General features: G+C 34.0%; 1 pseudogene; it reads left to right on the top strand.

Moving 5' to 3' along the window:
• Positions 1 to 319: 319 nt before the first annotated feature.
• LOC101324516 (protein SET-like) lies at positions 320 to 1,193 on the top strand (annotated as a pseudogene).
• The last annotated feature ends 10,841 nt before the right edge of the window (positions 1,194 to 12,034 follow it).

Below are 12,034 nucleotides of genomic sequence, written 5' to 3'. Positions count from 1 at the left end.
TCAGATTAATTTTCCTAAAATAATAATTTTATTATCATAATTCTCTGATGAAGGCCTTTAAGTAGTTTCATTGTTTTGGCTTCACTCAAACTTCACCTGTGTCCTAATTTCTTTTGTGGATCAAGCAGACATGCCTGTGGTGGATTTTGGAGCCAGACAGACTTGAATTGACAGCTTGGTTTTGACTCTGTGAGATGTGGTTGAGTTCTTCAGGGTCTCTAAACATTACCTGCCTGTCTGTTAATTAACATGGGGAGAAAAATGTGTGGCTGTTTCAAAGTATGACTATGAGAATTAAAATGAAATAAGGTGAGTTTTCATGGCTCCCAAACACCAGTCTTCACTTCCACCTCAAGCGAAGAAACCAAAGAAAGTGAGACTGACTCCCACCTCCAGGGCAGAGAAAACATCTGCTTCTCCAAACTTGCAGAAGGAAGAAAAAGAATAGCAAGAAGAAATTGAACATATTGATGAAGTACAAAATGAAATAGACAGAACAGATGTAATGAACAAGCCAGCGAGAAGAGTTTGAAAGTAGAACAGAAAAATAACAAACTCCGCCAACCATTTTTTCAGAAGAGGTCAGAATTGACTGCCAAAATCTGAAATTTTGGTGTAACATTTGTCAACCATCCACAATTGTCTGTACTGTTTGTGCAGGAGGGTGAAGAGACACTGCATTATTTGATAAGAGTTGAAGTAACAGAATTTGAAAATATTAAATCAGGTTATAGAATAGATTTTTGTTTTAATGAAAACCCTTACTTTGAAAATAAAGTTCTTTCCAAAGAACTTCATCTGAATGAGAGTGGTGATTCATCTTCAAAGTACACTGAAATCAAATGGAAATCCAGAAAGGATCTGATGAAAAGTTCAAGCCAAACGCAGAATAAAGCCAGCAGGAAGACACAGCATGAGGAACCAGAGAGCTTCTTCACCTGGTTTCCTGATCATTCTGATGCAGCTTCAGATGAGTTAGGAGAGGTCATCAAAGATGACATTTGTCCAAATCCATTACAGTACTACTTGGTTCCTGACGTGGATGATGAGGAAGGGTAAGAAGAAGATGATGATGATGTTAAGAAGAAGAAGGACTGGAAGATATTGATGAAGAAAGGAATGAGGATAAAGGTGAAGGAAATGAAGATTATGAGGAGGAGAAAGGAGAGGAAGATGAAGGAGAAGATGACTAATGGAACACTGATGGATTCCAACCTTCCTTTTTAAATTTTCTCCAGTCCCTGGGAGCAAATTGCAATCTTTTTTTTTTTCTTTTGACTTCTTGTTTTTAGTCATCCTGTTTTGAGGTCTCTTTTCTCCTCTATACCATGGTTCTCAACTTATTTTGGGGGGAAATACCTTGAGCAGAACTCAGTAGAGAAGAATCTCTACACTTTTCTGTTCCAAATTCATTTTTATCCCTTCCTGTCTCAGCAAAACTTTATGGAATCAACACCACCATGCTCCGTGGGAAAAAACCTCCTACACCCTTAGCTCTGCTGGAAGCTGGAGGGTGCTAGGTCCCTGTGAAGTAGTGCATAGAAGTCTAGCTTTTTTCCTCCATTCTCTGTATATTGGGCTCAGAGATTACACTGTGTCTCTATGTGAATATGGACAGTTAGCATTTACCAACATGTATCTGTTTACTTTCTCTTGTTTAAAAAAAGGAAAAAAAAACTTAAAAAAATGGGGTTATAGAAGGTCAGCAAAGGGTGGGTTTGAGATGCTTGGGTGGGTTAAGTGGGCATTTTGACAATATGGCTTCTCCTTTGGCATGTTTTAATTGTGATATTTAACAGACATCCTTGCAGTTTAATATGACACATTTAAAATCAAATTATCTCCTAATGATGACTTGAGCCCTGCCACTCGATGAGAGAATCAGTAGAACCCATAGGATCTCAGTTGCAATTGACATTCTTTATTGTAATTTTGTTCCTGTTTATTTAAAATTTTTCTTTTCATTTCACTGGAAAGAAAGACGATGCTCAGTTTTAAATGTTAAAATTGTACACGTTGCTTTGTTACAGTCAAACTAAATGTGTACACAAAGGATTTGATGTTTTTCTCTCAGAATGGATATTCTTAACATGACTTTCCAAATTTGACTTGTATAAAATTATTGTAAAACTTTGTCATCCTAACTTAGTATTTTTTGATACACAATTGCAGGATGACCCCAGGCTATGTTGATTGAGTAAAGGAATTTGAATCAATGTATTAATGTTTCCATAACTGGGAACCCATCATGGGTACAATTTGCCATCAGTTTCTGAAATTTTTCACATCATTCAGGATTCCAGATTGCTGAAAACTCCATTCTGAATATGTTGTACCTTTGGTTTGTATCTCAAATTGGCATTTCAAAATATGGGCTTTTATTTATCTGGATATAATAATAGTGCCTGTCACCACCATCAGACAGACATGGTGCTCCACTGTTGAGTCAACACACAACAGGGCAATTGTTAGATGTGGTCGAGGTGGCCAAGAAGACAGGCTTTCAGAGTAAGAAGTCCATATTGGCGGTTAAGAAACTCAGGTTAGGTGTACTTTTGTCTCAAAATACCAGCTCTTTAGCATATAGCTCTCAAATGAGACCTGTCTGTGTGGATCTGGATGAGATGATGGACTCTGCTCTATTTGCTAAATGCCATTGTGCATAAGTAACATTTTGAGAAGCTACCTAATGTGTACAATTTTTAATGTTGTAAAAATATAGTAGCCAAAATTAAATGCCACTTAACTTTTTCAGAGATTAATTAATGGACAACCTGGTTAAATTCAAAGATTTTTGATGTATAAAAACTTTATAAATGAAACTATTCCATCAATAGGCAAAGTGTAATGAAAACCTGTCAAGATGGATAGTATGTAATTTCTGCACAGGTCTCTGTAGTAAATACACCACTGTATACCGGTCAGGAATCTTGCTCCTATAAAAGAACATAAAGATTTAAAAAATACAAAGTAAAAAAAAATAATAATGCATAGGCTGGGTTCAGTGCCTGGTGAATAAATACATATTAACTATCCAAAGTATAATTTGACCTAAAATAGAAAAGATTTATGTAACTCAATAATGTTTAAGAAGGTGGCCCATGTTGGCAAGTGATCAAATATACCTGACTGGGGCTTTTGCCCCAGTTTTTGCCTCTAGATTTTCTAGTCAAATCACTTGATTCTAACCCTTCCCTCTCAGGGACCACCACTGATCCTACTAGAAAAATCTAAAGCTTATGGATACTCTCCCATGTAAGAGGTAGCCCACTCAGACCTTGAGAACCACGTGGGGACTTTTCACTCTTTGGTTTCATAACCCCTCCATAATCTGGCCTGACCGGACTGTATCTTGTTTTCATTTCTTCCCAATGTCCAGAGCTCCACTAAATAGATCTTTTCATTCTAACAACTTTGACCATTTTCCCATCTGTTGTGGACTGAATGTTTGTGTCCTACCAAAATTCAGAATTCATATATTGAAACCCTAATACCAATTTTTCATTTTATAACACATAGGTAATGAAGTACATTTCTGTGAAGAAAACTTTGTTCAATTATTCTTTTCCTTTTTTTAATATTAAATAGAGAATTATGAGACTGGTGTGTGTGAAGTATGTTACATATTACTAAATTTGTATTTAGAAAATTTTCTGCAATTTGTACTTGTCAAACTTTAACATTTTAAAAATCATTGGTAATGTGCTATTTGAAACAATGCTTTCTCTACTATTTTATTTTAATTTTCTGTAATTACAAATAATAAAAGCTAATAAACATTTTTGGCATATTTTCTATACAGACTTTAGACTGTTCTTTCCAGATCTTCTCACACAAAACTTTTATTAAAAATTTAATTCCAATTACATTGAGCTTAAAAATGAGTTTAGAAATAATAGATATATTTATTATGATACCCACTTATTCAAGTTATCATTCATCAAAGATTATATTTGCATGCTTAGAAGTGTCTACATATTTGTGGTTGCTTGCTCCTAGTGTGTATATTGCATATTTTATCCATGCATGACATCCCATTCCAGTTCTTGAAATTATCTGAAATATCTTACATAAATACTTTCAACAAGGATGAAATAAAATACATTAAAAGTAGGAATTAAAAAGTTATGTTTCAGTCTAAGAAACCAAATGTACAATGCTTCACATGTCTTTATGAACATTTTTAACAAGGCCATAGAGTAGGGTCATTAAAGAATCAGGCCCTAGGTTATTCAGGTGAATTTAAACCCACCCCTACTACTCACTGTTCATAATTTTTAGCAAAATATTTAAATTCCATCAGGCTTTTTCTAATTTGTTACATGGGAATAATAAAGGTCATTAGCCTGTTATTAAGGCATCTTAAGTCTTATAATGAAGACTAAATGAAATCAATAATGTAAAATGATAGAGAAGGAACAATCAATAGGGTTTGGCTATTAATATTATTATTGGTTTATTTGTCTATTTCCCTTGATCTCTGAATTTTCTACAGGAATAGGAGCCCCTATCTCTTCCATCCTTAATGCCATTTGATAATTATAAAGCTCTTTACCCCCTGGAGTGAAGTGAAGCTAACTTCAGAATAGGCTTTTATGTCCTGACTCAGTCAAGGGACTATCCTTTGGATAAAACTAGTACAGTAAAGTCTCATACATTTTCTGGAGAAGGATTATAATTTACACTTTTTACTTGAAAATGCATAGAGAAAACTATAAGGAACTTGATTTAAAATGTTCAGAAGATTGAAATATATTAGGTTTCAGAGAAAACCTAAGTATTGCTATGGCTGAGGCCAGAGTATTTTTTATTTCCAAAGCACAGCAACAGGTTTCTTAAAACTACTTCCTAGATAGGATGACAATGGAAAAATCAATAAAAGTAATTCTAAAAGAACCACACAACATGTGGTTCAAGTATTTAGTTCCTGGCTGATATAACTTAATTCAGAGTACTTTTGTCCTCTTTTCCACGCTGTTTCCAACATTTTTGGTTGAAGTTACTTCTAGATATTTTATGTGTATTTTTTAAGTGCCAGTGAAACTAGAATGCATAAAGGGATGTTCTTGCCCTTGAGAAACTCACAATCTAGTAGAGAAGTCGGATCAGTGAAGAGGTCATCCCAACACAATATCTTAAAAGCTGTCAGAGTTAATAACACTGTATGTGGCTCACAAAGTATGGAGCAGCTTCTCTCCTGTGGTGCAAATGATAAGATTTCACAGAGGAGGTGACAACTGAGCTAGGTCTTCAAAGATGAGTAAGAGCTTTTTAGGCAGAGGAAAAAGTTAGTCCTCTTGGCATATAGTGGCATTTTACTTAATCTTCTTGAAAAAAATACACATATGGCTTTCTTGGAACCTATAAGAATTACATGAAATCAGTGATATGACACAGATAATAGTTATAAAGTTTGGCATGAGTTGAAAATAGAGAAACAAGCTTAAGATGTTGTATAGTTTAATTACATGTAATCAAAACAAGCCCACATGAAGATTTCATTTGGATATAATATTTAGATACTCAATATTAGCTAATATTTAAAAAACTTTTTATTGAAATAAAATATCCATATACAAATATGCATATGTCATCATTCTACAGCTTGATAAATTTTCACTACCTGAGCACACTGTGTAACAAGCAAATGTGCTTGTTACAGATCAAGAAACAAAAATCATCAGCATTTCTGAAACACATCAGAAGTCCTTCCCATTATACCTTCAAGTCATCACGCAGTTCCCCAAGGCTATTGTTATCCAGAATTCTAGCATAGGTTGGTTTCATATTTATTTTTTCACTTGATATAAAGGAAATCAGACAAGATATATATATTCTTGTGTGTGGCTTCTTTCACTCAGCACTTGATTTGAAATTGATACATATTATTAAGTATAAAAAGTGATTGGTTTATTCCCATTGTTGTATAGTATTTCACTCTATAATTTATTCATCATTTTTACTTTCAATTGATATTTATGTAGTTTTAAGGTTGAGGCTACTCTGAATAGTGCTCCTATGAACATTTAGTACTTTTTTTTTAGTTGCCATATGAATGTGTTTCTGTTGAAAGTATACTTAGGTGTGAATTGCCACATCATGAGGTATAATTATGGTCACATTAATTTGACCTTTTGCTTCAGGTTTAAGCTTAATTTGTGGAAATGGATATAGTTAGAGTTTGGACAGAAAATGGCCAGGAGATCAATACTGGCAAACACATAACTCTCCACCTCTCCTTTCCTTGTTAAATGAAGTAACAATTTCTGTATATTGAATTATCTCCCAAGGGACTACTTAGCCTACACAAAACTAATCTTCTGACTGGTCCATTTTATAAAATGCAGTTTACAATGTTAAATGGACCCCAAATGGGATAAATTAAATCTCTCCCTGCCTAATCTGCCACTACACCAAAAACATGCTATTTATACAGATATAATAAATATGAAACCAGATGTTTAACAATATTCCAATGTGTATTAGGAAATAAATTGTGCAGAGAAACAAACATGAAATATTGTTGAACTTAAAACGACTGAGAAAATGGAGACCATATTGCTTTCTTGTAAATTATAATGAAGTGTTCTTTTAAAAATGAGATTATTTACTTGTACCCAGGACATATTTCTATAACTGAGCCCCAGAAGAGATTCAGCTTGTGCTTGTGTTTTAAAAAGAGAAATATGAGTTACTATAGAGTAACTTCTATAGGCATATAATGTTTTATATAGCTACATTGGTAAGTAGCTAGCAAGGTGATGTAAAAGCAGATGAGAGAGAGAGGAAGGATAAGACCAGATAAAATGAAAGGTAGAAAGATGGAGTAAACTGGAAAAGTGGCAGAGCCTTAGGAAAAAAAAAAAAGTACTGTTAGAATAATTATTACTCACCTACTACTTTAAAGATTGTGTAATGGTAGATTTTATTAACAAATTAAAGCAACATCTGCTGGCCAAAAGCACAAAATCATTTGGGGAAAAAGACATTGCAGTAAATGGCTTGGACACAAAACAGCAAGGGATGCGCTTTAAAAAAGAAGGATAAGGTGCAACGGGTGCAGAAGGATAGGAGGTAACAAGTAACACCTAGAGGAGGTAGGAGGACGCCACTCAACAGTTTTTAAACATGTTTACAGAAACCTTGCAAGAAAGTGTGTGAAATGCTGATAGAAACCATGTCATGGACAGTGGAAAGTGACAATCTAAGGGAGAGAATTTCATCAATAGTCTACAGGGGGAAGAAATCTTGGGTTTGAGTAAGAAGAATGTTGTGAGCTTTAAAAATATTTCTAAGAGTAAATTTGGAAATCTGTTTCAAAATGTAACCCTCTTCTTGGTGGGTAGGTTACATCTAAAACATGAAGCTAGAGGAGGAAACACTGAGGTGTCATGTTGACCATAACACAATCATCTAAAATGGAACAAATTGATAACATCTGTGGCTTTTTAAAAGTATATGAAGTCAGTATTTCTAGGCCACCTATTTTCAAGGTAAATTGATTAGAGGTTGAACACGAAGATGATAATGGTATGGAAGCAGCAGGAATTACATGTCACAGTAACAAGGGAAGAAAATGAATTTTTATAATCACCAATTATTACATTAATGAGGAAATTAATCAAATATGGGAAACATAATTGGAAAACTAATGAGTGAGTATGATTGACTATATTACATGGGGAATAAGTTAAGGCACAGAATAGGAGGTTTTAATATGTTTAGTATTAGAATCTTATCCTGAATGGCAGCCTTCAAGAAGGTAAGACAGAAAAATGACAATAGCTAAGAACTAAATGTTGATTTTTTTCGATAATTTCAGGGTTTATTACTGGTGGCCTAACATATACTGATACATGCCACAACTGCTTCGGAACATAAGTTCTTTAAAGAAAGGGATGGTGAACCATTATGTCTAGGGTCTGTCACAATATTTGATACAAACCTGACCATCTTGCAAGAAATATAAGTCCACTGAGGCTAACTTAAGTAAAAATTTGTCATAAGGCCATGAGGGCACCTCAACGAACCTAAGGGGAAGGAAAATATTTAGTATTACTTTGCATTTAATAATATACTAGAACCAGGACCTGACAAAATTTCAATGTTCTCTCTGTATCTGTCAACATTGTTTATCTACATTTATAACTAATTATTTTCTCTTTGCAGAACAGCTTTCTTTATTTCTGTAGTTTTTGTGATGAAACATACTGCTGCTGAGTCGTCTTGATTATCCATGTAACAGGAGCATTCAGCCCAGGAGAGATGAAGTACGTCTTTTGCAATACCGACTTGAATTCCCAGGAAGGGGAATGAATAAATGTGATACAGCTGCCCAGTTTTGGACCAACCAACTACAGCCAGGGGTGCAGCATCAGATGGGTGCAGCATGGTGCCTGCCCAAAGGTCAGGGAAGGGACGGCTGTTCGGAAATACCTACAGTGACCTACATTTCTCAGTGTGGATATGTTGAATGTATAAAAAGAAGGTCATATTTGGTTCTCCTTTAGTGACTCATGTATTTCTCCTGGCGGGACATTTTTATACTTGAGATATTTTAAGAAAAAAAAAATAATATAAGAGACAAATTTATTTAGGATTAAAGGAGAGCATTATTAATTTTCTTTTATTCTCAAACTATACTATTTGACAGAGAATAATTAGATGATTATGTGTTCAAACTCCACCTCTTCCACTTATTAGTTTTGCAGGCTTTAGATACACCTTTTCCCTCATAAGACACATTTCCTCATCTGTAAAATGGAAATAATAATTAGTAAGAATAAGTATCTCATAGCATTGTTGCGTAGATGAAGTAAGATATTTCCTGGAAATCTCCTAATATAGTGCCTACCATATGGCAAGCATGCAGCTTGTATTGTTATTACTTTTATTCTATTAGACAATTTTATTAGTTTTCTATTGGTGCTGTAACAAATTACCACAAACTTAGTGGCTTAAAAACAACAGAAATTTGTTATCTTACAGGAGGTTAGAAGTCTAAAATAGATTTCACTGAGTTCAAATCAAACTGTCAGTAGGGCTGCATTCTTTCTGAGGGAATTGGGAAGTTTCTTGTTTCCTTGAATTTTCCAGCTTCTAGAGGTCAGCCACCTGTATTCCTTGATTCATGACCCCTTCCTCCATCATTAAAACCAGCAGTGTAACACCTTCACATTTCTTTCTCAGACTCTGACACTCCTGCCCTCCCATGACAAGGACTCTTGTGATTTAATCGGGCCCAACTGGATAACCCAGAATGCTCTCCCCACCTAAGATTCTTAATCACTTTTACTGAGTAAATCAGCATATTCACAAGTTTTAAGATGAGGACATCTTTGGGGAGCCATTATTCTGTCTGCTAATGTCCTTCTTGACAGTAAGTCCCTTTCTACAAAACTTACTCTATGGAGGTGTCATTTAGTTCTAAATCAGCTTTTGGTCTACAAGTTTATTTCCTAATTGAAGAGAATAACTGAAGAAAAATATGAATAAAGTCAGTTTTATGAAGAAAAAACTAATAGAATTATAGATGCTGGCATTTGACTATTATGAAAATATTTCTCATACATATATTCATGAGTATCTTTTGATATTATGTTAATATATACAAAACAAGTTGTAGGGTGGTATACCATGTTGCAGAAAATATTGTTTTACCAAAGTACTTCTCAATTACAATATGTTCTTTATAATATATTGTTGTGTGGAATTAAATTACCAATGCCCTATATTGCTTAAAGCAGATCAAATTAGTTGACCAGATATGAACAATAAAAACTATTCTAGGCATATTGCCAACACACATTTTTTTTTTAATTTCACTTAATTCTGTTAAAATACTTTTAGTTTGAAAAAGAGAGAGAGGGTATTTAGAAACTCCAGCTTATCAGTTCCAGAATTGTCTAGACCATATGAACAAGTCCGCAATCTCCAGTAATGTTTTTCATTTCTGTCCTTTTACATGCCATGTAAAACAATTCTGCTCTTGAGTGAAGAAAACAGAGACTCTCTGGCTGGCCCTTTACAATTAAGGCAATTGCTGTTAGATGTGAAGCAAAATTTAAAAGCAAAGTTTTTATTTAAATTGATTAGTAAAAATGCATAGTTCTAAGATGAATTGTTAGTTTGGTATAACTTTTTTTTCATTATTTATGTTTTATGAGCTGATTCTAAATTTTCATTCAGATGCTGGATAAATCAATTATTACCCAGAGGATGGCTCCTACTGCAACACAAGTGTCTAGAATGTAATGTTTACTGGCCCTCTCAGGTGAGCCAAATTTTGACTGGCTTTAAAGTTTAAGCTTAAAGCTAGTTTGATTTGATTTAATCTTAGATTATTTGAAAGATCATTGATTTTTCTGACTGTGACTTTTGTTTCCAATTTTGACAGTGTTTTGTGATGTCTTTTCCACAAAAGGCACTCCACAAAATAAAGTTGTGGTAAAAAAGCCTTGCTTGAAGGTTACCTGACAATATCCACACATGACATTTACTTTAAAAGAATTCTGTGAGAAATAAACAGCCTTGCCAAAAGGAAAATAGCTCTTGAAAAAGGAAAAAAAAAACTGCTATTGAAGATAAGCAAAAAGTATAATGAATGTTACAATGTCTGAAAATTACTGCTCCATTTATCAAAGTTTATATGGCAGATGAAGAGATAGTAGATTAAAAGAAACTACTTGTTTATATGCACAAAGATGCCAAATTTAGTCTCCATTTTCTTGTGCTAAAACTTGATTAAGCTGTCCTAGATATACTCCTTTCTGAAGGTTAGAAAGGCAAATAAATAGTGGGGTAAAGGGCTATGTTTGATGACCTGGACAGTTATAATGTATGAATATACAATAAAATATCATTTATTAAATTAATTCATAAAACACAGGAGCCCATTTTGATTAAGAAGCCAAAGAATAATATTTAACTAAGAATTTAATTTCTGAGTAGACAATTTAATCACCTAGTTGACAAATGATTCTAAATTAAGCTTTATTAATAATTCAATTCCAGTCACAATTTTTTGGCAGACATGGTGCTAGGCCCTGGGAATAAATTTGGAAAGGAGATTGAGCTTCTCCCCTTCTACACGAACTAAAGTCCACTGAAGAAAATGAACAACAAACAATTAATTTCAAATATAATGATTGTTAATGAAAGCAATAAAAAAGGGGTGCTATGGGACCATATGGCAAAACAATCCAACTTATTATTTTTAATGCATCCCCACTTAAATTCTTCAGCATGATCTCCCACCATTCCTGAAAGCAGTAAGATGGTAAATGCTTCCTTTTATTATTCATTCCTTTCTTCCTCTTCTCCTTTTTTCTCCATCATTTTTTTTATGTATCCTCCTCCCCTTACATAAATATTTAAGTAAGTGCTCACCTTTCTCTGCTAGAAATGGGCACGTAGCAGTGAACACAGAGACACAACTCTGCCCTTATAAGGTTTAAAATAAACTGGATTACACAAATATTGAATAAAAAAAACTAAGCAACTAATTAGTTAATTGCTACTAATAACTTATTTGAACGAGAAGTGCAAATTGTTTTAAGAGAAGAACCTAATTAGTCTGCGGGTGGTATCTGAGGGATTGTTTTGAGATGACACTTAAATTGAGATTTTTAAAGAATAGAAAAATATGTTCTCCAGACAAATGGAATGACAGCATATGTGAAGTCCTGCACACGTTAAAGTTGGAAGAACTGACAAAGCCTATTGCATATGGAGCTAAAAATCATTTGGATCAAGAAGAGTAAAGAAAGAAGATTCAGAGATACACAACCTTTTTAGGGATAAGAACACTAAACATTAAAGAACCAATTTAATAGAGTATTCTATCATGTGGTAATAAATGATATGTCTGGAAATGGAGCCATGAGTTTGATCACAGAGAATGTGGTGGATGGGATATTAACATTACACCTCTCTCACATGCTGAAGCAACCAGGCATCTGGGATCATGGCTCTTCTCCAGACAGAAATCTTTTTAAATACAAATTTCATCACCCTTGCCAGTGAATGAATCAGG

Source organism: Tursiops truncatus, chromosome 18, assembly GCF_011762595.2.
Source record: "Tursiops truncatus isolate mTurTru1 chromosome 18, mTurTru1.mat.Y, whole genome shotgun sequence".
In the NCBI taxonomy this organism is placed as follows: Eukaryota; Metazoa; Chordata; class Mammalia; order Artiodactyla; family Delphinidae; genus Tursiops; species Tursiops truncatus.
The sequence above is the reverse complement of the archived record's forward strand: the minus strand, read 5'-3'. Positions and strand labels throughout refer to the sequence as shown.